We start from the raw sequence: 25,960 nt of genomic DNA on the forward strand, positions 1-25,960 counted from the left end.
TGATGACTTCCTTCAACAGTTGACGTTGTCAACTAATGTGGCCACAAAGGGAAAAGAACTCTTGCCAAGAGCTCCTCGCCTAAAAATAGGAGAGGGATTATATGATAAGGGTAACTCGCTAAGAGACCCTCAGATTGGGTTTATTTAAGGTTTGATTTGGTATGAGAAACTCCCCAACCCCACATAATAGTATTTGGGAGTTGGATGTAGGCAAATTAGTGGTCCCTAGAGTATTCATGGATGTGGATCTCCTAACTCATATTGCACACAACTATGACCCAATTACAAGAAGTGTCAAGGATATAAGTGGGAAAACCCTCATTGAAATAAATAATGAGGAGTTCAAAAATGCTTTTGCGCTTAGTGAATTTGCCAATTTTCTAGAGCCTATTAATTTTAAATCACTAGCTCGGGTTTATAGTGTGGAAAGGAACCACCTTAGAAATGGGCCTCTTAAAGAATTCTTTGTGAAGACAGGTGGGTTAATAGTTGTAGGACCTAACACTGAGGAGCCTTTTTCTCTAAATCTGTTTACCCTTAGGGCCAAAGGATTATATTGGTCACTCTGCAAAATTATAGGAGAAGATGCTGAGGCAAATATGCCAACTCATTACATGCTAATGGTTGCTCAAATTTTCAACCCCTCTTTGGCAGTGACCTTTGATTATGTTTCCTTTATCACTGATGATATCCATGAAGGATTGATAGGAATAAAGAATGGGAAAGTGGATAGGCCTTTTGGGTGGTATTCCCTCCTCATGCATTTGTTTTTATTCAAAGGTGGTGACTATTTTGCAACTGGGATGGATATTGTGAAAGAGAAAAATGGAGAGAAGATGCCAGTGCAGTTATGGAGTACAGTGTTGTCATGGGATAGAGAAGATGTAAGCTTCTTAAAGTTTGATAAGTGTTTTGCATCTAACATTAGGACTCTTATCTGTTCAGAGAATCCAAGAGTCCCTAAGGTTCTTTTAGAATTCATTAGGCCAAAAGAGTTTGCTAAGAATGTTAAAATTATCCACAATTGGGATGATATTTACTTATACCTTGTCTGCACAATTTTCAGAGTATATGGCTTCAAAGGCAGTCCATTTTTGTTACCCTATCAGGTCCCTCTTAAAGTGGGAATTACAGAGATCCTCAAGCAGATTGGTGGTGTGCAGGAGGCAGAGTTAACAGGCAGAGGTAAAGGGGCCATTTTCCCTACAGTTACCATAGCACATCAATTTGTGATAATTAAAGGAGGTTGGAAGTCTTTTGAAGATTTCCTTAAACCATACCATTTATCAACTGTAGTTGTAGCTAGGAAATCGGAAATCATCAAAGCAAATAGTATTAGTAATCTAGCTCAATCATGAAAGCTCAAATGCATTGATCAATCCTAATTACATCCAATAGAGACATGAAAGCAAAACATTCAAGATTTAAAAACTAAGCAAACCAAGTGCAGATCTAAATGTCTGCTTCATGTGGCTCCATTGTCCTTCTTTCTTCTTCAAATAGCTTTGTTGTGGATCTCACCTACTAGTTCATATACATAAGATGAAAGCAAGTAGACAAGATATTAGCACAAGAATACTCGAAACGTGATTGATTCGACAAAGTGATTAGAAAAACTGATTCATTGATAATGTGATTAGATTGGGATTGAAGAAATTCATCCAGTTTATAGATAAATTGGAGAAAAGATCAAATTAGCATGAAGAGATTCACATGAAAATTGCAAATCAATATGACAAATTATGACAAATTATGACAAATTTGCACTTTCTATGCAAAATTGATTGATTGATAATTCATGACAAAATTATGACAATTTTCTATGTCAAAATTGATTGATTGTCAATTATGACAAATTATGACAAATTGAAATGTCATTCCCCTGAAATTAGGAGAAAAATAGGAGGAAATTGAATTAGAAATTAGGAAAATTAGAAAATTGGGAAAATAGGAATTAGGAAACTAGTGAATTAATTAATAATTTTTCTCATTTATTAATTAATTCACAAAGAGGGAATTTAGAAATTGATGAAAAATTAGGAATTAGGAGAAATTAGGTAAATCAATTAATAATTTGTCATTTATTAATTAATTCACAAAGAGAAGAATAATTAGTTAGCCAATTAAATTAAACATTTAATTGTGACACAAAGACCTAGGATAAATAAATAAATTATTTAACCTAGAGGGAGAAATGAATAAAATCATGAAACCCTCAAAGATGAATTAGAAAATGCAAGGATGACAATTAGGTCTTGACGAAGGATAATTGATATCGATTCGATTTGATCATGATTCTGACTTGATAAAAGAGCAATGCTGACAAACGATGCGATTGATATATGTGCCAATTGATGAGGGACAATGACTAATTGATCCAAATTGAGAAAGACGACGATAGATGAAAAATCGATCGCAAAATGACAAAATTGACAAGATGACAAGGATCGATGACAAATTGATCGCCAGATGACAAGATTTAAAATGACAATGATCGATGACAAATCGATCACAAGATGACAAGATCGATAGGAGGACAAAACCTTAATTAGGATTGAAGATGTCCAAAATGATGACAAATGAGCATGCACATTGATGCGACAAGATAAGATCGACCAAAATCATGACAAATATTGTTGTCGACAAGACCAAATTCGAGAGTGAGACAACTGAAGAATGCAGAAGAAGGACTCGATGCTCACAAATGATAAAAACCAAATGCGTGACATAGGAGAAATGTTAATGCGATGCAAAAACCTTAAAATAAGGCAATGCGTAAATGTTAAAGTATGACTCTGCAAGCGTTGACCATTTTTAGGTGTCTACATTTTGCCCCTCTTTGAGACAATGCGATTATAAGAATTGTTTCAATGAACAATAATGAAAATGCCCCAGACACTGACAATGACATACGCATACCCCCTCGAGGAATTGGCCGGAAACATCCACAAAAGAGGCCAATTGATTGATAAGAATGATAGGAGCGAACGGACTGACAATCAGAGATCGGATGCACGAAGGACAAACAAAAGAAGATGCAAAAGACTATGACCAACATAAGATGGATAGGGTGCACGTCCATCTATGCACTAACAAAGATCTATAAACGAGGCAAAGAGAGTGAAATTTGCTCATTTGCACTAGCCAAAGAAGAGAATTTGTTGCTCTAGAAAAGGACACTTGCAGAGAGATGGCGAACATTCCAATGGTAGATCACCTTGGAGAATGTGTACACACATTCAGATGATCGGACGACATGGGAGTAGCAGTATGTATCTCAAAAACCCATCTTTTCAATTTTATGAATTTGACTTGCTTGCAGGACATTGCGGGGCCCACAGGGGATGCAGAAAGGGACTTGTGCTTGTGTAGGGTGAATCCTACACTTGTGTAGAGTCTTTTACACTTGTGTAGGGGGACACAGGTGTAGGTTGTGTTACATAGGTGTAGGAGTGAGAACACAGGCGCAGTTGTGCACTGGCAACCCTAGTTTGGTCAAAATTGGCATGCAAATGATCCAAAAATGGGGGATAAAAATAGGATAGGTCAAAATAGATGAAAAACACCCTAATTTGGACATGAAACAAGGAAATGCAGCCCATAGGAGAAAACCCTAAAACTGATAAAATATGCCCCAATTGTGATGCAGAGTCGACAGTATCCATTGATCACGCGGGAAAACCGACCAGACTGCTTCATGCTACGACATAGACTCAGGAGCACGGATAGAGATACATTAGCAGGACCTGGGATATACTATATCACATTCATGCCTGAGATTAGGGCAAACATAGGACTACTTACTGCATTGGCAGAGTGATGGCATTCAGAGACCTCCTCTTTTCATTCGGCGACTGGAGAGGCGACGGTGACACTAGAGGATGTATGGCGTATCCTCTGCATTCTGATTCATGGAGAGATGGTGGAGTATGACCCAGTGATAGGGAGAGATGCTTTATGCCAATTATTTGAGTGTGATGCAGATGATTTGGATATCGTAGAGAGGGAGATCGGCTGGGAGACCATGGCATTAGAGTATGATCGGCGATATGTGGTGATAGCAGTGGTGATAGCATGTCTACTAGCAGGAGATAGATGAGGACATGGATTTCCTATTGGATGGGGAAGAGTGCTAGAGCAGATGGCAATAGAGGGGATGGTGTATGCATGGGGACCATGTGTACTAGCTATGCTATATTTTCAGTTGCATCAGATAGCATACCAGGGGGTGCAGACTTTGAGCTATGGAATCACACTATTACAGGTATGGGCATTTGAGCACATAGCCATATATCGACTGATTATAGAGAGATAGGTATTACTACACTGACCATATGTGTACTGCTATGGGGGAGCACTGAGACAGGGTCCATTTGGATACATACTGTATTGGCAACATGAGCTAGACAGACTGAGAGAGTTCACATGGAGGCCATATCGTGATTGCCCTGGATGGTCGGATGATAGTGATGAGCTACCATATTGTAGACAAGAGAGGTACCTGATTGGGCAACCAATGATTTGCTAGAGAGTGATTAAGATGTACCTACCAGAGAGAGTCAGACGACAGTTTGGAGAGAGGCAAGATGTACCTAGGAGGACTGCACACTTTGCCCAATCTCACAGAGAGACGAGTCAGTGGGGGAGTATGATTCAACCACACATAGCATATGCTGACTTCACACAGCTATAGCAGAGACAGTGGGATTGGAGATCAGATGTGGAGGATGCTGGGATGATAGAGGAGTATGAGCGATGGTTTGCATGACGACGGCTAGTGCCATTGACAGATCCAGATATTCTAGTACCTAGGAGATAGGAGGGAGATGATGAGGATGAGAAGGATGAGGGTGGTGATGAGGATGAGGGGGATGATGAGGATAGAGATGAGGATGGGGATGACGAGGATGAGCCAGATTCAGGTGAGCATGAGGCATTGCAAGATATACCCATAGAGCTAGAGATAGCTAGCATAGAGGAGATGGAGATGTGCAGGGCTACCATAGCGAGTCAGCATGATCACATTGTGACTTTAGAGAGACAGAATGCCATCTTGAGAACAAAACAGGATCAGTTCAGAGCAGAGATAGCCAGACTTACAGTGGCTCGAGATACAACAATAGCTTAGGCACAATGAGAAGAATAGAGAGTCACTGAGTATATTGGGTCGATTAGGGATGCCAGTGCATAGGAGATGCCACAGATGTTGGTAGAGACCAGAGAGGAGATACGCCATTGGAGAACACTATATGAGAGTACAGTTCCACCAAAGTAGAGAGCAGCGTCATATCAAGCATGATCAAGGACAGAGAGTAGGGCACGCTCTCGGAGGTCAGTGAGCAACATGGGGGTGAGTGGACCTATGAGACCACCACAGCCAGGACCTTGGACATGAGGGACATCATCCTTGAGACATGGCAGGGATAAGGAGGACAGAGGGAGCACCCAGTGATAGAGGCACGTGCTCCTTAGGATAGAGACAGATGTAGTTGGACATTTTGTAGTCAGCCTGCGGGCCATACTTAGGACAGACAGTCCAATTTTGTACTCCGATATTATGTGGATATATGATATGATATGTATCGATATGATGGGATGTAATGTGTTATGACGTATGTTTATTTTCCATGTATGGATGACTTATGCACTATTTATAGTGGAACATGTATGGATACATTTTTTTATTTTTTTTTATGTGTTTTTGATGCATTTATAATATGAAATGGATAAAATGCTTGATATGATGCTTGATGTAATGCAAATGTACTAACTGAATGGATGCAGGATGCAGCATATGTGTGTGGAGATCTGAGAACGAGATTGAACTAACTATCCAAACTGACGGAAGAAATGTTAGTAAGAAGAAATGAGACAGAGGACAATTAGAGATGAAGAAAAACTTTCTTTCACTAATGCACTTTGTAGGTGAGAACCTTTATTTAATGTAGCAAAATGGATGCGTAGTATCATGGTATTGAAGGCCAGAGCTGAAATGCAACCCTTTTTGCAAAAGATAGACACATTGCAGACAAACAGCAATCACAACAAAAAAGAAAGGGACCATGAACCATCCCGGTCACTCTAAATCACTCAGTGACATCATCGAGTAACATAGGAACATGATCGAAGATAAATCAATAAATGATAAGACTCGCTAACTCCAACAAGTCAAACAAACATCTTGATCTTCATTGTCAAAAGTTGAAAGCGTTGATAGGATGATCATGCTGTCTGGTTTCAAGACATGCGGTACCCCGTCTAAGACAGGACACAGTCTGGTTTGGAGCATACCACACCCTGTATAAGACCCATGATAGTAGAGACAAGGACAAATGATATTGATGTTAACGTTCGATTGATATGACAATTTTAATCAGTTTGAATGTCTGGTTTGATGGAAAAGTGCATTTGTTAATGAGTGATTCCATTAAAGCACAATGTGTGATTACGCGTCGTTGGATATATACTCAGTGATCTATCTTATGCACCATGAGGATATATTTTTATTTTTTTTTGCTTTTCGAGTGTGTACAATTTTTTTGTTTGTTTTTTAAGGACTTTATTTGACTTTTTAGGGATTTATTTTAGGACATTTTTAAATTTTTTTGGGATTATTTCAGGACATTTATTTCAATTTTTATGATTTTTTTCAGGACATTTTTCAATTTTATTTTTTTTTATTTCAAGACATTTTTCAATTCTTTTGTTTTTATTTCAAGACATTTTTCAATTTTTTAAAGTTCTAGTGATTGATCAGGACAAGGGGAACACACCCAATGCACATCGGAAAGACATATAAAGCAACCAGGACCAAAACATATGCACAAGAAATAGAGTGAGACAATGATGTTGACCAATCACAGGCCTGGAACAGAACATTGGGTCAAGACAAAGATAGACATGATAAACCGGCTGAGAGAAAGCATAGCTTAGAGGTCATGACAAATGACGGAGCAATGATCTCATTTTACACATGGCGCCTGTTTTCACCAAGGTACTTGCCCAAAGCGCCTGTTTGCCAGGTTTTCACTAGAGGGCGAATCATTTTTCTTTACTTTTTTGCTCTTTTTCTCTGTGGCTTTTTTTTTTTCACTTTTTTTGTATTTTTTTTGCTTTTTTGATTTTTTTGTATTTTTTTTTGCTTTTTTGCTTTTTTTGTATTTTTTTGCTTTTTTTATTTTTTTGTATTTTTTTTGCTTTTTTGATTTTTTTGTATTTTTTTACTTTTTTAATATTTTTGTATTTTTTCAGGATCATACTTGAAGAAGTGCTGATAGAAAATTATGCCCAGTACTTGTGAAGGTGGATGTTGTTGACAGGATCAGACAAAGGTTCACCTTCTGGAGTGGCAAGCTGATATGCCCCTGAGCCATAGGCTGTAGTCACTATGAAAGGCCCAACCCAATTAGGTTCAAACTTACCTTTGATGATGTTAGTAGAAAGTGCATTCTTAGGGTTTGCCTTTAAAACCAGATCTCCCACTTCGAAGTGTCGCCCTTTGACCTTCTTATTATAAGAGCGACGAAGACGGTTTTGATATGCTTGCAAATGTGTCAGGGTTGTCTGATGTTTCTCATCTAACATCTCAAGTTGGTGCAATTGAGAAACTTTGTGCATCTCATCATCAATTAGATGTTGCAAGGAAACACGCAAGGAAGGAATCTCCACTTCCAAGGGTAAAATGGCTTCCGCACCATACACCAAGGAATAAGGTGTTGCACTAGTAGGTGTGTGGATAGAAGTGCAATAAGCCCATAGTGTTGGATTCAACTGAACGTACCAATCTCGACCAACGTCATTGACAACCTTTTTTAGGATCTTGATAATGGTTTTATTTGATGCTTTGGCTTGACCATTACCCTGTGGATAGTATGGACTAGAGAAACAGTGTTGGATATGAAACTTTTCACAGAGTTCCTTGACATCCTTATTCTTGAAGGGATGACCATTATTTGTGACTATGGAAAGGGGAACCCCATATTGGCATATGATATAATTCAATAGGAATTTTAAAATTTGCACACTAGTGATATAGGTCATGGGGATAGCCTCGATCCATTTTGTAAAATACTCTGTGGCTATAATGATGAACTTGTGTCCATTTGCAGATATCGGGTGAATCTTGCCAATAAGATCCAATCCCCATTGAGAAAAGGGTCATAGAGATATGACAGAATGAAGGTCTTAGGCTGGTGCATGAATATAGTTTCCATGGATCTGGCATTTGTAACACTTCTTAACAAAATCATGAACATCCTTTTCCAGAGTGGGCCAATAATACCTAGCACGAATCAACTTTTTGGCCAAGCTCAGACCATTGAAATGGCCCCCACAGATACCATCATGAACCTCATGTAAAGCCATTTATGCTTTGTCAGAATCCAAACACCTGAGGAGGGTATGGTCAAAGGAATGACGGTAAAGGGTGTCGGCAATGATGACATATTTGGCTGTCTGTCGGATGAAGGCTCGGCATTGGTTAGCGGAAAGGTTAGGTGGTAAGGTTTGGGATTTCAAATATTGATATACATCATTGTACCACGGGGAGTTGGGACCAACAAGAACGCACATCACATCTGCTGTCGGAATGTCAAAAGAAGGAACCAACAACTATTTGACTAAAAATTCACATTTGTCCATATTGTTTGGCATATTTAACATGGAAGCAATCACAACCATCGCATCTACTGAATTGTTTTGCATTCTCAGAACTTGATTGAAATGGATAGCCATGAATTTTGTCTTGAAGAAATCTACCATATTCTTATAGGGAATAAACTTTTCATCTTTTGTTTCATAGTAATCATTCACTTGCCGGATGACTAATTGAGAATCTCCATAGACTTACAAATGTGTGATATTCTAGTGGACCGCTACTCAGAGTCCTGTGACCAGTGCTTCATACTCTGCAATGTTATTGGTACAATGAAAAGTTATTCTGTAGGACTTGGGAATAGCATCACCTTGAGGGGTGACAAACAAGATGCGTGCTCCAGACCCGAACTTGGTATGGCATCCATCAAAGTATAGCTTCCATTCATTAGAAGATGTGAGAGCAAAGACTGATTCATCTGGAAAATTGATCAACATGGGATGATCATTAGAAATAGGAGCCTCTGCAAGTTGATCTGCAATGACTTGTCCTTTTATCGCCTTTCGCTCCATATACTCAATATCAAATTCACTAAGGATCATAACCCACTTTGCTAGGTGACCCGTCAAAGCTGCTCTGCTAAGCAAGTATTTTAGGGGATCAATTTTTGCATCCAACAATGTTTGGTGATTTAACATATAATGTCAGAGCTTCTGTGTTGCAAATACCACTGCTAGGAATGCCCTTTCAATAGTTGAATAATTCAACTCATAGCCTACTAGTGTCCGACTGATATAATAAATAGCTCGCTCTTTGTCATTCTCATCCTGTTGGGCCAAGAGAACTCCTAGTGTCATTTTAGTTGTAGAAATATACAATATAAATGGCTTTCTTTCTATAGGAGGCATTAGAATAGGAGGCGACAACAAATAGTCCTTGAGAGCTTGAAAGGCTGATTGACATTGCTCAGTCCATTTAAAAGCGACACCTTTATGCAATAGATGCTAGAATGGATGACATTTGTTGGCCAACTGAGCTATTAACCGGTGGATTGACTGGAGCTTTCCTTGTAGACTTTGTAGTTGATGGAGATTAGAAGGAGGAGGCATATCCATTATTGCTTTAACCTTGGTAGGGTCAACTTCAATGCCTCTATGAGAAACAATGTACCCTAGTAATTTGCCAGCTGTGACACCAAAGACACACTTCTTTGGATTGATTCTGAGCTTGTATGTCTCCATTCAGTCAAAGATTGGGCCCAGGATGGCTAGATGACTATCTCTAGTAATAGATTTGCATAATAAGTCATCAACATAATCCTCCATCAAAGTATGCATGAAATCATGGAAAATTGTCATCATCGCTCTTTGATATGTTGCGCCTACATTTTTAAGACCAAAGGGCATCACATTCCAATAGTAGGTACCCCAAGCACATGTGAATGCAGTCTTATGTTGATCTTCAGGACCAATGCCAATTTCGTTATAGCCGGAGAAACCATCCATCAATAAGAGCATCTCATATCCAGCAGTCATGTCAACTATGATGTTGATATTTGGTAGTGAAAAATCATATTTAGGGCATGCTTTATTGAGATCCCTAAAATCTATATAGATTCTGATGCCCCCAGTTACTTTGCTAATTGGTACTAAATTTGAAATCCAGTCTGCATAATCGATGGGTCTGATAAAGCCCACATCTAGTAATTTTTTCAGTTCTACCTTGACCAAAAGAGCCACCTGGAGATGCATCTTTCTAAGTTTCTATTTGATAGGCTTCGCATCTACTTTTAATGGCAAATGATGAAGGACTAATTCAGGATCGAGGCCAGGCATATCTACATAGGACCATGCAATGCTGATCTTCTTCTCAAGAAAGAAATTGACAAAATCTATCTTTTCTTGTTGTGATAGAGAAGCAGCAAAATGAATGACCTTAGGGTTGTCAGGTGTACCCAAATTAATTTCTTTGGTCATTTCCACAAGCAATGTTGATTTATCCTGACTTGGTAGGGGTATGTCCACTCTTCCACCTTTGGGTGCCTCAGAGAGGTTTTCACCCACAGGTATGTCTTTTATTTTTACTTTTGTATGATCAGAGAGTGCCTTACAGTTTTCACTCAAAGATCTATTCTTTTGATTTTTTACTTTTTCTTTTCTTTTTTCATTTTGATGATTGGAAGATGGAGTTGACTCCCCAAAATATGCTGTGGAATCTAGGTCAATAGCAAATCCTACCTTATGATCACCTTTTTCTATGCCTTCTTGTAGTCCAAGGAATTCTGCAATTGCTTCGTCATTTTGAAAACAGTCCAATGTGAGTGGTTCTTGTTGGTCATGTTGGATAAGCTGGGGATAGACGAGGGGCATGTCATCATTAGTTTTCAGGAGAGAGAGGGCTGATATAGTAAAGATGTAAACATCTATGGTATCACTGTCTGAACTACTTGTATCTGATTCGGAGCTTGGATCCCAGAATGACTCTATCCAAGCATTAGGACATGTTTTAGGAAGAGGAGTTATTTCATGTTTGTCTTCCATAGGCAAATTATCAGGGTCAAGGAAAATATTGTCAAGGGCATAGGAGCTAGAAGAAAAGGAACTCCACTCCCATTCATTGGAATCAGTTTCAGGTCAGGTATCCTCAGGTGTTATTTCATCATCAGAGTCACGCCCTTTTCCACACATGGTCACTTTGGTAGATGAGGATCCAATTCGCAATGGTACAAAACCTAACCCTAAAGTTGGAGGTCGCATCTTGGGTATGATAGGTTCTAGCCTTCCATTCTTGTTCAGGCCTAAGCCACTGCAGCCGTCATATCCTTTCTTTTGCAGCATAGTAAATCCTTTGCCATATCATTCCACTGGCAACCTGATAGGTGGGGTCTCAGTTGGATCCTTAGAAAGCCAATCTATGACATCATCATCTACAGTTTCTTTGTCAAGTTCACCCCATCTTATAAATGTAGTGGGAGGCTAATATTGAATAACCACCTTAGGTTCCTTTTGCAACAAATGTGGTTTGCCATATGATTTTGGAGATATTGGTAAATTCCCAATGAGGAATGTTTGATCCATTGAATATTCTCCGCATCCTTGGTCCTGTATCTTTAATTTTCCTTTGACAGCATCTAACAATTCATTAGGATCCACATAACTATGTGATTTGGCCTCTCTATTGATGGTGACTTGCTGCTGAGGGGTATCCTTTAGAGTAGCACAAAATTGAAATGGATTAGGATCTCCTAGAATTGTTATCTTAGTTCCATTGTAAGGATATTTTAAACATTGATGATAGGTGGATGGAACTGCTTTCATTGCATGGATCCATGGACAACCAAGAATCATATTGTAAGGGAGATCAAGGTCTAAGACCTGCAGGAAAGTGTTTTCTGTCACTAGACTGACTCTGATAGGCAATGTAATTATCCTTTTGGATGGGTGCTTAGCATCATCATATGCTTTAATTGTTATTCTTCTGGAAGCATCAATGTCATTTTCTGTATATCCAAGGCCAATGACCACTCTCAAGGTACAAATATTAAGACCTTCTCTGCCATCTATCAAGACTCGTCGGATTTTGCAATTATGGACAAAGACTTCAAGGTGTAAAGGATCATTATGAGGGAGCTTATCAGGTGAGATATAATTATCAGAAAATGCGACATTTTGGGAAACAGCTAGATGTCCAATTCGGGCTTGAAACTAGTCAACATCAATGTCTGTCGGGATAGTGGACTCAATTAAAGCTTTATCTAGGAATGCATGATGCATGGGGGACATTTTCGACAACTCAAGGATTGATATTTGTGCAGGTGTCTTTCTTAGATGATCCAAGAGATTATACTGACTTGCATGAGTTGGTTTGGGAGGAACTGCAGGAGCTCCTTTCAGGACTATTTTGGATCAACGAGTGGTAACTGCACAAGAAGGATCTTGTCCCTTTATTCTTAGGGTGGAAACATACTCATTTGACGTGTGAAAACAATTGATGACATTATTATAACCAGTATTTGCATAATTTGTTGTTTGGGTAGAGTTTGAAGAAGATGCCTTACCCTTGTCATGATCAAGCAAAGGAGTTTTGAAAATGGTATGATCAGTGTTAGAGGTCGCGTTGGGCGGATCTACCTCAATTATTCCTTTCTCTAACAAGTCTTGAATCATATGTTTCAATTGAAAACATGACGCGGTTTTATGTCCTTTTGACCAATGATACTCACAGTATGCATTATCATTCCACCAATGTGGTTTTACCACTGGTTCTGCCTTGATATCTGGTAGCTTAATAAATTTTGCTTGTATTAATTGTTTCATTACTGACTCAATAGGCTCTCCCAATGGCGTAAATTGTCGAGGAGGCCCATCCCTTGATCAGAAAGGTTTGCATTGTTGGTTTTGTTGCTAGCCTAATTGTTGATTATATTGTTGAAGATGTTGTTGGTATTGTGGCTGTTGAGTAACATTGCTTGCTGGTGTTTGATTTTGTTCCATTGTTGACATATTAGGAACACTCAATTTCTTGATTGTGAACGGGGGTTTATTTGTATTCACCGCTCTTGCATCAACAACTCCATCATTAGTGACATTCTTGTTCTCATACCAAAATCTATTTATGTCCCCTGAATTGTTTGTGTTGTCACTGTCTTTGTTAAGCTTAATGATTCCTTTAGCTAGAAGAGCAGTTTCAATGTTCATCCCTTTCTTAATGAGTTTCTCTATAGTACTGGGACTTTTCAATTTTAGTTCATACATCATTTTTGGGACCAAATTTTGGATAAACAAATTCACTTGTTGTTCTTTATGTATATCTAGGGAAGAACGACTATACAAGCTTCACCATCGTTGCAAGAAAGTCACTAATGGTTCACCTTGCTTTTGCTTGGTGTTGCATAAATCTGACATGGTCATGTCACTGTCGATGTTGAATGCAAAGTGAGATATAAACTTTTGAGCCAATCAAGACCAAGTCTTTATATTTCCTGGCAGATGCGAATACCAATCCATGGCTTGTCCCGTGAGACTTCATGCAAATAATCACATTAAATATGTCTCCTCATAGCTCACTTTAGTACATGCCGCAAAAAATGCTCGAATGTGATCTTTTGGATTGCCATTCCCTTTATATTTCTCAAAATTAGGTGCTTCAAAATGCTTAGGGAATGGACGCATGTATAACCTCTTGTCAAATGGATTAAGACATAAATCCTGATCTGTATACAATTTCTTTGTTCCTTTAGTTTCTAATGCATCAACTTGTCGTTGCAACTTCTCAAGTTGTTGCGCAATTGTATCAGATTTTGGAGGTCCATCATTAAGCCCAGTGGGTACTCTTTTTTGATACATCGTGTTTCCCATCAGTTGTTGATGCTCTAAAATGGCCATTTTTGGTGTCTCTGGCATATAATGTTCTTGGTACATCTCTTGTTTTTGTGGTTGTGCTATGCCTTGATATTGACCTTGTTGCTATGCTTCTTGTAGCCTAGGTTGATATTGCAATTGAGGGTGTTGTTGATATTGTACAGGTGCCAATTGTGGTTGTGAAGTATGATAGCTTGTTTGTCTTGGCACATATTGAGACACATGTTGTTGTTGATGCTGACGAATTGGAATTTGTTGACTTTGTGCCAATTGTTGTCACGGTGTATATCCCATCATTTGCAAAAAACTTTGTTTAGGTGGTTTTTGTTGTTTCTCCTTAAGATGGGGTATGGCACTTGCATTAACTTGTTGTGTTGTTTGTCCAATCCATTATGATGGTTGCAAGTTTGCATTAACTTGTAATGGGGCAGAAGGCGCTACAATTTGTTGTCGAATGTGATATTGTTGTTGTTGTACATTGTTTGTTTGCACATTCGATTGTACCTTTTGTGTATTACTCAATTGTTGCAACAATTGTTGTTGGTGCAAACCACTATCCATAGCTCTTTGTGTCGCCATTATCAAAGGATCTGTCGCAATAGTGTTTGGTAAATATATTGAGCTTAATGGGACATAAGAACTTTGTTGCATCATGGACTTTCTTTAGACATTGGTGATATCAGGCATCCCAGTCGTGAAGCTTTCTTGCATCTTAGATTTTGATCCAATTGTATGCATGTAAGGAACCACTTCTTGTTGAGGGACAACTGTCAATATTTGTGCGGTCTTCATTTGATCTTGTTGTACAGGTGTTGTGTTGAATAATGGATTATTTATTGTCTCAAATGGTGACTTTTGAGGAATAGCCACTGTCAATGCCTTTGAAGCATGTTTACTCATCAAGGTAGATTGAGTTGCTTGTTGCGTATTTTCTTCTTTTGGATGTGGAGAAAAACTTAACATCTCACCACCTTGTTGTTTTTGCACATTGATTTGCTCACTTGAAGAGGTCACATTACTCATCATGTTAAGATATTTTTGTGGAAACATCTTAAAGACCTTGTTCAAGAACTTATCATCTTTTTTGTCAACTTTGGATCTTGGAGGAACATATCAACATCAACAGAAGCATCGGAATTTGATGAAGAATCTGGTTGGACATTTGGATTCATTTCTTGTTGAATGCCTTGATCTGAACCAAATCATTGTGAAAGAGTTTGTTCCTCATATAATGTTTGTATTTCATGTTGCAGGTTTGGTTGATTCCAATCGAAAGGTGCATTTCCTCTTGGATTTGGTGGAACACTCCCATGTCCTGGTTTCATAGGTACAAACACTGGTTCATATAATGGAGGTGGTCCAAGTTGAACCATTCCATATGGTGGTAGTGATGTGTTTGATAAACCTTCAATTTGTACTGTTTGACTAGTTTGAAACTGTGAATTTGATATGTTGTCCATGGGTTGATACGTTGGTTCACCCATCTTTTTAGATTTTGATCTTGTCTCAATAGGCATGTCACTTATGCAAATGCAATATTTTGGAAATTTTCAAGGACAATATATGATATGCAACTAAATGCAAACTAAATGAATGAGAATGCAACCTATGGTAAGAATGCAACCTATGTTTTTGGTTGTTTTTTGAAGATTTTGACAAACTTTTGAAATGCAAATCTAAAAAAAAGACCCTTAGGAAATTGAAATAATGTCTAGACCTCAAAGGACAAAAGGACCAAGTGACAAAAGGACAAAATGACAATGTCTCCCCTATATGCTTGGATACTAAGCTAGGTTTGACCAAATGACAATAATGACAAAAAGAGAAAAGGTTTGATAAGGTCTAGACTTCCTAACAATGACTTAGGATTTATCAAAGATTTGGATTACTCGAGTATGACAAAACCTAGTTTTGACACTATATGCTAAGGGACAATTACTATGCAAGTAACCCTAATATGACATGATAATGACCTAAACTTAATGAAGAGACCTAGGGTATGCAAATATGAATGTATGACAATGGTATTACTCTAATGCAAGAGGAAACATGCAAAGGAGTATGACCTAGATGAAACCTAACCTTGGTACTTGACAATGACTTTGCAAAATGCAAACCTAAGATGCACCTAAATCTAAGTGACATGAATGTTGAGACAAGATTTTGAAAAATGTTTGACAACCATGTTTGAAAGTGTTTTGAACCTTGTTGGATGAAATGTTCTTGTGTTTAACCTTGTTTTGAATCAATTTGCCTTGTTTTTGAAATGAGATACAATTCAACTTTTGACAAACAAAGAAGACAAGATATTTCAACTTAGACTCAAGACAATCATGCTTGAGTGGTAGACTCGTTATGAGATTCAAGGAGAATACATAGATGCTTGACCCCAGGGGCTCCCCTCCACGACACTCACTTCTTAGGGTAGGCAAGCATCAGTCCCCATGGAAATCTCCACATGGTGAACTTAGTATCTCTTCCAAGTATTCAAACTTGTCCTTCTCAAGCAACTAGAAGGATTTTTGGCCTCTAAATACAAGGTGTTTAGTAAGGATTTCTGTTAAGCGTTACTCCTTGGCATCACGCAAGTGTGATTGAGACATTAAGCCCACCAAGATACCAAACAAATGTAGTCATGCAAGCATGATTTAGACCGTGAGGTCCTACTTAGATGTTGATATGAGAAAGAGTTCAAGGGTCATCACTTCCCAAGTAACTGCAATTCCCACGTAACCCTTCCTTCAAAGCTTTCACACATCAAGTATTTTTTTATAGTGAGTTAGAATTCCAAGGTATTCTAGCCATACTCACTTTGGGTCGTTCCCTTCTCACAATTATCACTTGCTTGTAAAAGCAAATGGTCAGGAAGGCAGGCCCTCTAAAGGTGACACACAATCAAAAACATGAGCATGGTATCGAAGATCTGGATTTCTGATCACCCTAAGAAGGATGAGAGCATACTCTCCTACTTCAATGTCAAACTCAACAATCAAAGCAAACATATATTCACTCCATCCTATTTAGAAATCATACTAGGTGCCTAAATATTAATTACAAACACACGATTTAGTTGTAGTCCAAGGCAACCTGCAAAACCCAAGTCAGAAGTTTGATATGTTTAGTCTTTGACTATCGAACCTGCATAAAATGTGTTAGTAGTTTCATTTTTTTTCTTTGTCATGCATATGCCAAGGTTCTGCACAGAGAATCAATACCAACAAAACCAAAAAAGCAGAAACAAAATGCAAAAGAAAACAATTTGCAAGTGAAAAACACTATCTTTTACCTCTGTTTCTGGCCCTACACAGGCGCAGAATGTCTGACACAGGTGTAGAATGCTTGACATAGGCACAGAATGTCCTTGACATAGGCGCAAAATGCTTGACATAGGTGAATAATGCTTGACACAAGCACAGAAGTTCCCAGAAAACCCTGCACTACCCTGTTTCTTGGGTTTTTGACCTACAAATCATCTCAAGAGCACTCAAAAGCATGATTAGGGGGTTAGTTCACATCGGGTTCACCAATTAATGTAGATAGGAATCTGGAATCATCAAAGAAAATAGTATTAGTAATCTAGCTCAATCACGAAAGCTCAAATGCAATGATCAATCCTAATTACATCCAATAGAGACATGAAAGCAAAACATTCAAGATTTAAAAACTAAGCAAACCAAATGCAGATCTGAATGTCTCCTTCATGTGGCTCCATTGTCCTTCTTTCTTCTTCAAATAGCTTTGTTGTGGATCTCACCTACTAGTGCATATACATGAGATGAAAGCAAGTAGACAAGATATTAGCACAAGAATACTCGAAGCGTGATTGATTCTACAAAGTGATTAGAAAAAGTGATTCATTGGTAATGTGATTAGATTGGGATTGAAGAAATTCATCCAGTTTATAGATAAATTGGAGAAAAGATCAAATTAGCATGAATAGATTCAAATGGAAATTGCAAATCAATATGACAAATTATGACAAATTATGACAAATTTGCACTTTCTATACAAAATTGATTGATTAATAATTCATGACAAAATTATGACAACTTTCTATGTCAAAATTGATTGATTGTTAATTATGACAAATTATGACAAATTGAAATGTCATTCCCATGAAATTAGGAGAAAAATAGGAGGAAATTGAATTAGCAATTAGGAAAATTAGAAAATTGGGAAAATAGGAATTAGGAAACTAGTGAATTAATTAATAATTTTTTTCATTTATTAATTAATTCACAAAGAGGGAATTTAGAAATTGATGAAAAATTAGGAATTAGGAGAAATTAGGTAAATCAATTAATAATTTGTCATTTATTAATTAATTCACAAAGAGAAGAATAATTAGTTAGCCAATTAAATTAAACATTTAATTGTGACACGAAGACCTAGGATAAATAAACAAATTATTTAACCTAGAGGGAGAAATGAATAAAATCATGAAACCCTAAAAGATGAATTAGAAAATGCAAGGATGACAATTAGGTCTTGATGAAGGATAATTGATATCGATTCGATTTGATCATGATTCTGACTTGATAAAAGACCAATGCTGACAAACGATGCGATTGATAAATGCACCAATCGACGAAGGACAATGACTAATTGATCCAAATTGAGAAAGACGATGATCAATGACAAATTGATCGCAAAATGACAAAATTGACAAGAAGACAAGGATCAATGACAAATTGATCACCAGATGACAAGATTGAAAATGACAATGATCGATGACAAATCGATCGCAAGATGACAAGATTGATAGGAGGACAAAACCTTAATTAGGATTGACAATGTCCAAAATGATGACAAATGAGCACGCACATTGATGCGACAAGATAAGATCAACCAAAATCATGACAAATATTGTTGTCGACAAGACCAAATTCTAGAGCAAGACAACTGAAGAATGCAGAAGAAGTACTCGATGCTCGCAAATGATAAAAACCAAATGCGTGACATAGGAGAAATGTTAATGCGACGCAAAAACCCTAAAATAAGGCAATGCGTAAATGTTAATGTATGACTCTGCAAGCATTGACCATTTTTAGGTGTCTATAGTAGTATCCCGGTGTGCTAACCCTAAAGACTTCTTCAACGGCTTCTTCAGAAAGAGGGTAATATGCAGAGGTAGATCTCAGCAATTCTAGTTTCTTGAAGACCTCATTAGGAATGAGTTTGATTTAGATGAACAAGAGCTGAGGAAGGAAAAGTGGATGGCCTACAAAAAGGCTTTAGACTTTGTACACCAATTTGACACTAGCTATGACCCTTTGTCTAGCTTTCACCCTTTTGAGGAGAAGATAAAGTTCTTGATTCTTTGCTTTGAGGATGTGATGCAAACATTGAAAGAAAAGAGGGAGGTTGTAATTAAGAACAACCCTAAGAAAGCAAGACTAGTTCTGAATAGGTCTGCATCTGCCAGAGTAATCCCTCCTAGTGATTACATGTTGCATAAGAAGTCCAACTACAATGTGTTGATGCCTACAAAAGGGGAGTACCTCTAAAGGAAAGAGGAAGATACATGATGTCATTGATATTTAAGATAGCCCAAAGAAAGAAAGAGTGGGAAAAGAAGTTCAATCTGATGAACCTTTGTACTCTCCATCTCAATCCCCTATTCATATAGGAGATGAATAGGTAGTAGCTGAGCAACTGTTACAGTTAGGCAGCCTCGGAGAGATAGCATACACATATGATGAAGTGGAAGAGGGAATGCCAGTGGAGCCCCTTATTGCTGAAATGAACATCACTACTAATGAGTTCAAAGGCCAGGAGTGGGACCTTGAGATCAAGCAAGCCAGTGAATATTTCTTGGCTGATAATAACTTTTGTCACATCACGAGCTTTCCTGTAGTTTGTGTGGAAATAGAACATTGATTAATTTAATGCTAGGTCTGAAAAGAGGAAAGGGGAGAAGCCCCATAGAGATCCAACTATGGTAGAGGAAGAGATAAAGAAAGAAATGGCTGATGAGTTTAAGACCATCACTCTTGAGAAGGGAAGAGACATGGTAGCATAGGTTGGGGTACTCATTCTTCCTGAATGAGACATAGCAGATGCCTTGGTTTTAGAGGTAGTAAGCAAAGAGACCAAACCTATGGAGGGAGTCACTTTCATCAAAGATAATGTTGCATTGGTCATGTGGTCTCTTAAAATAGATGAGAATAAGAGGAATAAGGACACCCCAGTGTCAAGTTACCTTGGAGGAATGATAGTGAAAAGAGTGTAGAGTACTAGGCTAGTGGAAGTTGCTAGCACTGTTCTAGAGACTACAAAGTTTAGTGTTGTAGTAGTAGAAAGGGAGGCCAAAGAAAAGGCAGATCTCTAAGTTAAGTTGGAGATGGTTCTAAAAGCTTACAACAATACCAAGGAAGAGGTAAGAGGTAAAGATAGCATCATCGCCAAGCTGCAAAGCTAGTTGGTAGGACAATACCATCAAGGTGAGTCATCAACATTGATGATCTCCTCTTCTCCTGCAAGACCTCCACCTACCAGCCCCATTATTGAGTTCCCACCATCTCTAGCAACTTCTACTTCTTAGTTGATGGAAATCACTCCCCATGAGTTGGAGAATTTAAAACAGGCTCAAGCCTTATATGCAAAGAAATATGAAGAGAGGGTAAAGGCTAGAATTTTAAGTTTTGCTGACACTATAGGGTCTTCACTAATGTATAACAACATGAGTAAGATTATGGAAATGTGGAATGAGTTAAATGGGGACAAGGTTGTGTTAACACCTATTTTTTATAAATGGAGACCTAGAGAGTAGGATATAGAACTGAATTGTGTATCCTATGATGAGGCAGGGGTTGACCCTATTGTTAAATCTACAAATGATATGACTAAGGATTTAGTAAAGTTGGCAGAAGGAGTAGATAATGTAGACAGAAAGATCAACTTGTACAAAAAGGAGTACACTGATCAGGTTTTTGAATTGCTCCCAGGAGGTTTTGTCAGCCCTAACCAATTAAAGGACAAACAAATATGGCTTTAAGAATTAGAAACCAAATTGTCATTAAGGATAAAAGTTATTGTCAAATAAGAGGATGCCTCCATATTTGTCAAAACAATTGAGGAGATTGAGAAAATCAAATCTCATTATGGTTTCCTGAATTCAAAGGTCAATAAAATGAGAAATTCTTGGAAAATATTAGTCAAGACAAAAGCAAAAGTAATTAAATTCTCATGGCCCACTGATGAGGTATATCTAGAATGGACAAGAAAATATGCAGTGCTTGATTTGGAGCAGTTAGAAAATGTTGCAACAAAACAACAAGAGGAACAAGTCACAGATGTTGAAAGAGACTTGTAACCACATTTGTAAAGTGTTTTGTAACTTCTTCTTCAGAAGTAATGATTGTAACAAACTCTCCTAGGAAAGTCCAAAGATTTGTATGCATCCATATTGTTATAAATGGATACCAGGACTAGTAGAAAAATGATCGCAAAAGAATTGTAAGAAAACGCTGCAGAAATTTATCTGGGCTTTTCCAAGTTTTAATGGAGAATATTTGAAGGTTTTTGTAATACTTTTTGAAGAAAATATCAATATACAGACCATTGGTTTTGATTTTAAACTTTGTGTTGTCTTCAAATATATTTGCAAGTGCTTACTATTTCATTCTGAATAATCTAGGGTTATTTCGTTTGAATAGAGGTTGTAAGGCAACTTTCAGTAGATATGTTTCTTAGCTTTTCTCTTAAGGAGGGGAATTAAATATGAAGGAATAATTTCTCCTAGTAAATTCTTTATGGGATACTTTGAATCTTGATGAGTGCAGTTTAATTTGGTATGAATAAATTCTTATGTGTGTAAGGCATATATAGGGATCTGCAGAAGCCAAACTAATGGGATATGTGGAGATATTTGATTATGGGAGTATTATTTGAACTTAGATGACTCTGTGGCCTGAGATAAGGCACTGGTATAGATCAAGGTTGTCTATTACATATTTTGTAGGTCAATACTAAACATGAGTACAATTTTCATTCTTTTTTTTCAGTTAGTTTTAAGGTGATTAGATCCACTGGTTTTTGGATTGGTTTGTTGTGGATTTATCTTTTAAAAGTGTGAATTTAGGTCACAAAGGTATACCCGCCAAGACTTTGAAAAAGTCCAAAGTGTAGAAGGTTAATCAAACCTTCTCACATGTTGTCCTAGAAGTTTCCTTCTCTTTAATATCTCTTCTGCATAGAGAGTTATCATGTCACTATAAGGATGTTAAAGTGAATCAGATTTTGAGAACAATATACATGTTGATTCCAGTAGCTATACTATTAAGGAGAAAGCTTTTGCTACTAAATTTGAAGAAAAATATGAATTGGTAATTGAGAGTGGTTGTACACCTCATATGATCGGTGATAAAATCAAATTTGTGAGTACGGAAAAATATGATGGTGGAATAGTTAGATTTGGAGATGACAAAGCCTGTGTAATCCATGGGAGAGGTTCTATTTCTTTTGATGGTAAGTATAACATTGTTGATGTCTTGTATGTAAATTCAAGATCTTGAATGCCTCTGGTATAGAGATTGCATCTAGAACTAAGACTGAAGGTAACATTTTTCATTTGAATATTGGTGAGAAAAGTTGTTTGATTGCTTAGATTGATGAGAGTTGGTTATGGCATAGGATATTGTTTCATGTGAATTTTGATCCAATGATTAAGATATTTTATACACATCCTATTAGAGATCTACCTAATATTTTTAAGCCCACTAATCTGGTATGTAAGGAATATCAGCTGGATAAGCAAACAAGAATTTATTTCAAAAGCAAACAATAGACATCAGAAGGACTGCTAGATCTTGTACATATTAACCTATGTGGACCTACAAATATTAGAAGTGTCTAGGGTAATAGATATTTTATGTTGCTAATTGATGATTATTAAAGGATGATGTGGGTTGTATTTTTTAAGGAGAAATCAGAAGCATTTGACAAATTCAAGATATTCAAAGCTAAGGTTGAGATTGAGTCTGCATTGGAGGTGATGTATCTGAGATATGATAGAGGTGAATAATTTTATTCGGATGAGTTCAATTCATTCTATGAGAAGCATGGGATTAGAAGATAATTATCTACTCCTAGAACCCCTCAGTAGAATGGAGTCATCGAGAGGAAGAACATAACTATTTTGGATGCTACAAGGACTATGTTGATTGAAGTAAATATTTCAAATATTTACTGGAGAGAAACTATTAGTACTTATGTTTGCACATTCAACAGAGTTCACATCAAAGGAGATACTGGTAAGACCATTATGAGCTTTGCTTTGGTCATGTTCCTACTATGAGATATTTCAGAGTATTTGGTAGCAAATATTATATCAATAGAGATGAGATAGGAAATTTTGATGCTAGAAGCGATGAAGGTATTTTCTTGGGATACTCAACAAATAGCAAGTCCTATCGAAGCTACAATAAGAGACTGAGAAAGATAGTAGAAAGTGCAAATGTGAAGGTGGATGAGAACCTTGGGAAAGAGATCAGAGCATGTGGTTATGATGATTGTCAACATATTTTTTAACGCCTATTCAACCTAAAGAGCTTAAGAAAAATGATTAGGTAGAAATTGTGAATTCAGATGTTAGCAAGTCCTATCGAAGCTACAATAAGAGACTAAGAAAGATAGTAGAAAGTGCAAATGTGAAGGTGGATGAGAACCTTGGGAAAGAGATCAGAGCATGTGGTTATGATGATTGTCAACATATTTTTTAACGCCTATTCAACCTAAAGAGCTTAAGAAAAATGATCAGGTAGAAATTGTGAATTCAGATGTTGTTGGTGAAGGAGTGCAAGAACTTAAAAACCAGAACAATCAGAAGACTCCGAGGTCTTTAATATTGAAGCATTCTAAAAATTAGATTATTGGTGATAAGAATAAAGATGTGATGACTAGAAAAAGGTTGGTTGTTGAAGAAGTATGTTTCATTTCCCAATTTGAACCTAAAGATGTTGTTGAATCCTGCAAATATGAGAGTTGGATGAGAGCTATGGAAGAAGAACTAGATCAGAATGAAAAGAATAACACTTGGGAACTTGTGCCTAGACCTAAGGATAAGAATATTACTGGTACTAAATGGGTATTCATAAACAAATTGAATGAAGCTAGTGAAGTTATCAGTAATAAAGCTAGACTAGTCTACAAAGGATAGTCACAACAAGAAGGGGTTGATTATGAAGATACTTTTTCTCTGGTTTCTAGAATTGAAGCTATTAGACTACTGCTTTCTTATGTTGCTTATAAAGATTTCAAAGTATATCAGATGGATGTTAAATCTTCCTTTTTGAATGTTGATCTTGAGGAAGAAGTTTACATTGACCAACCTGATGGATTTTCACTATCGGATGATGGAGACAAGTTATATAAGTTGAAGGAATCTCTTTATGGACTCAAACAAGCTCCTAGAGCTTGGTATGCTAGACTGGATAAATATTAATTGAAATTGGGATTTATTAAAGGTGTCGCTGACAATAATTTGTACTTTAAGATAGAAAATGATAACATCTTGATTGTTGATGATATAATCTTTGGTGGTGATGATAACTTGAGCATGAAGTTTTTGTAATGCCCTACCTCGACCTGTCCTAGCATTTCAGTTATTTTCATGTTGGAATTATTATGGATGCTTCATTTCTATGCATTATGGATATAGAATTTTTATATGATCCCAGGATTGGATAACATTGATATATTGATGCTTCATTTCTAAGCATTATGGATATAGAATTTTATATGATCTCGGGATTGGATAACATTGATATATTGATGCTTCATTTATATGCATTATGGATATAGAATTTTGTATGATTCCAGGATAGGATTACATTGAGATGGTGTATGTCATTTATTTGAATTGCAAAACTTTATTATAATTTTGGAAATATGATGCATGCCTTATGACTGGATGAAATTTATGAGGATTATGATAATTGCTTATGTGGATTGCTTTGGATATATAGTGAATTGAATTGTATGATGGCCATTGTATGCAGAGTGATTGATTTGTATTCCTATTTATATGTTTAATATTATATGAGGTTATTTGGGAATTATTAATGTGTAATCAATATAAACAGGAAAATTATCCATGTGACCATGGAAACATTATTGAGAATCAAGCCTAGACCTATGTACATTCGTAAAACCAGGGGTTGTCTATTTGGAAAGTCAACACCCCGTATGTATCATATTTTATTTGTAAACGTAGATGTTGCATGTGTGTTAAAATGTATTTATTATTTTGTTTAAATCCAACAAGAGATAATTTCCATGTGTAAATTAAGTAATGTATTTTATTGTGTCACTTGACACATGTGCTGAATAGTGTTTTGATTTTGACATGTCTCTTGGGTGGAAATTGTTTCAACCAAAGACTTTTTCAAATATTTGAGCGTGGTCCCAAATTTTCCTTGGGTAGAGAGTCTTTGGAGTGGTCAACTCAGGTTTGACCCGTAGATTAACTTTAGATGGGTTTCTAGGGGGTCAAATGGACTCCTAGGGTTAGTTTAGGGGCTTTTCCTAAGGTTCATAGGGTATACCTATGGGTTAGGGGTATTTTTAAGCATGTGACCACTCCCATGTGACTGTTTAGTCACCTCAAAAATTGGTTTTCCCAAGATGAGAGAAAATCCAACTTGGAGGATTCCTCCTAGGTTAGATAACCTTCCTTTCTTTTGTTAGTTTCTCTTCCCCACTTTCTCTTACCTTTTCAGTTGGCAGTTTTAGTAAGTATGTAAGAGGTTGGGAAGACCAACCAATGTGAGCCCACACTCTATCCAAGAGGTTGGAAAGTGTGAGAGGAGTTTTCTTAGGGAAGGGTTTGAGGCTTAGGATGGTAATCACCCACTCTCCATCTTTGGAGACTAGATCTTGAAGTTTTGAAACAAGTTTACGATAGAAATTTTGGCTAAGTCTTGGAAGGAAAGAAGTGTGGATTTGGGCAGCTCTACTCCAAACTATCCCTTGTAAACCATTGGAAGATTTAAGGTTTGTTTAATCT

This window comes from Cryptomeria japonica, chromosome 4 (genome assembly GCF_030272615.1).
Source record: "Cryptomeria japonica chromosome 4, Sugi_1.0, whole genome shotgun sequence".
NCBI classification, from domain to species: domain Eukaryota; kingdom Viridiplantae; phylum Streptophyta; class Pinopsida; order Cupressales; family Cupressaceae; genus Cryptomeria; species Cryptomeria japonica.